The sequence below is a fragment of the Mesocricetus auratus genome, unplaced genomic scaffold, assembly GCF_017639785.1.
Source record: "Mesocricetus auratus isolate SY011 unplaced genomic scaffold, BCM_Maur_2.0 Super-Scaffold_4256, whole genome shotgun sequence".
Lineage (NCBI taxonomy): Eukaryota > Metazoa > Chordata > Mammalia > Rodentia > Cricetidae > Mesocricetus > Mesocricetus auratus.
The window spans coordinates 114,111,803-114,114,710 of NW_024429182.1; positions in this window are offsets into that span (position 1 = coordinate 114,111,803).

The window sequence follows — 2,908 nt, forward strand, 5'->3', positions numbered from 1 at the left end:
CACACAGACCATTCTGGAATGCTAGCTGCTTCCCCCTACCATCTCCTGGAAGCTGAAGCTGCTACGCAGCATTGAAAGAGCTGAAGGAAGACCAAGATTCTACATTGAAAGGAGGGCTTCTAGTGAGTGCATGTCACTTGCATCCCGTCCTGAAACCAGTCAAGAAGGGAAGCGCTGTCAATCAAGGAGGACCTGCAATGGAGAAGCTACTTAGAACATCGAGTGAGAACATCACTGAAGCACTGGCAACCGTGAGGTGACTGTCGTGGCAGGAAGGGAACACACAGTCATAATACGGTCTTCACGGCGAGCAGCTGGCTGTGCAGAGCGCCTGGCCAGAGGACCCCCAGGAGATGGAGCCCATGAGTCTCTCACATGGAGTCTGAGATGCCTTCAGAGGAAGTGTTTGAAGGGAGACGTGAACGGTGACACAAGCTCACAAAGCTGAAGGAAAGGGAGGAGGAGGGTGGGTATTCTATATTCCACTCAAGGAAACCACATGGGATTGCGTGTGGAAGCAGGAGCTGCTGAGTCGCTTGTGACCTAGGCTCTGAGCTGAAGTACAGGTCAGCAGCAGATGCAGCAGGAAAAACACCAGGAACACAACAGTGCAGGCAAAGCCACACTCTCCAGGTAGGTGAGAGAGAGCTGGCTAAACGCCTGTGGGCACATCTACTCGAACAGCTCTTTCGATGGCTCAACATAGCCGAATCTTTAGAAGATTTTTTTTCTGATTGTAAAATTAATAATGCTCATTACAGATGATTTTGAAAATATAAAACAAAATTTCCCACTCTCAATTAAGAAGTACTCACTTCATAATAGCCTCATTATCTCACATGTCAAGTTAATTGAAGGGCTGGCTAACAGAACATTAAGTTGTTTAACTCCCTGCTGTCTTCCCCTTGGACTTTGCATCCTATGATTGACGAACGACCAGCACCCTGAAAAATGGTCTCTGCACCTCACCTCAGGCCTGGTCCTGGATGTCTTTTCTTTCCAGGAGAGAGGAACTGTGATGTGCAACCCCGCAAGGTGACCCAGTATTTGCTGATGGTTAAACACCCAAGACTTTCAGGCTGGGGAGGTGGCTTAGTGGGTAAAGTACTTGCTACACAGCCATGAGGACACGGGTTTGAATCCTGCAGAATGCATGTACTGTCAGCCATGTTAGTGCATGTCTGGAATCTCAGCGCTCTTAAAATCAGACGGGATGCAGATGGGAGAATCCCCAGGAATGTGGGGGTCAGCTAGTCTGGTATGTACAGTTGCAAGCTCAAGACCCTATCTCAATAAGAATGGCAAGGACAGATACCCAAGGTCCGCTGACCTCTTGTGTGCTATGGTACTCTAGCACCTACAGTGACACCACACAGGAATACACAGTTGACTGGAAGGGGGGGTGAGGAGGAAAGGAGGGAGGGAGGGTTTGGTTCTTGCCACAGCATCACTTTGAGGCCTCCCTAGCTCACAGGCCCACCATTTTGCTCATCAGTCATGTCGGGACTGGGTCCAGTGCATGGGCTCTGGTTTCCCAGGTGAGACGGATGAGCCATGGAGAAGGGCGTTTCCTGACATCCAGCAGAAGGGGCCCCAGAGGGAAACAGTTCTGCCAAAAGCCCCAGAGCTGGAGTCCCCTCATTAGCGCTCCACTCACCCCATTGTTCTTTGAATGGCCTGGCTCCCTGGTGCTTTGGAAATGCCTTACTCTCAGATGTGACTCCTTTACTTCCAGTAACAGATTGGTTCAGTGAGCTGAAGCAGAACTCCACGACTGGGCTTCCATTGGACTGTGGTGGCCATTAGGGAAGATTTCACAGAGCAGAAATGTGGCTCCTTCAGTTTACTCCCACATGAAAGATTGTTCATCTCTTTTGGGTACGGAAGGTGTCTTTTTCTGATTTTTAAAGTATTTCTGTATGCTAGTGTTAAGTAAGGGGTCTTACAGCTCTTTGCAAATGAGTTTTAAGAGAAATCGTGACATTCCTGTTAGTGGAAGTTTAAGGTACTAAGTTCAGGTTCTGATGGTCTCAAAACACTAGCCTTGGCCGTGATGTCACAGTGCACTTAGGAAAGACTCCAGGAGGGCATCAAGATGGCTCAACAGGTAAAGGCACTTGCTGACAAACTCGATGACCTGAATCCTACCCCCAGAACCCCTAAGTTGTCCCCTGACTTTCACACATGTGTCATGTCTATGTATATGTACACGTGCAATAACTGTAATTTTTGAAAGAGATAAGACAGGGTGAAAAGCAGAGAAAGGCGATGTATTCAATGTGACCACACTGGAAAGAGAAACAAATAACGGGGTCCAGTAACTCCAAATCCATATTCAGGGTCCTGTCGTGAGATCTAGATTTAATAGAGATCCAGAGGTAACATAGCTAAGTAGTACTAGTGAAAGCGTGGTCCCGCCCATCCTTAAACCATTATTGTCTGGCTCTAGTCTCTCCTGTAAGACGGTCAGATAAGTTCTCAGAACTCTCTCCTGTGAAACCTCTTCCTGACTGAAGCCTCTCCTTCCCACAGCATGGGATTCCTGGTGAAGTTTTAATTCTTTGTGGACCACTGCTTCCATAATCAGATAGCCAAAGGGAGAGGCAGAATCCCTAATGATCATATTCCAGTTCCAACTGCTGGGGCCACATTGACATTTTAAGTATAGTTTATAGACCAGGAGATGCACAGCTGCCAGAAGCATAGCCCGTGTGCAAAACTCTCCACACTGGAACTAAAGCTGCTCAGTCTACCTTTTTCCAAAAGCAGATTTGGGACAGTGACACAATAACAAGCCCAACATGTTCCCAGTTCTATCTCAATCACAACAGGGCCTTGCTGTTACACACACACACACACACACACACACACACACACACACACACACACACACGCACACACACACAGA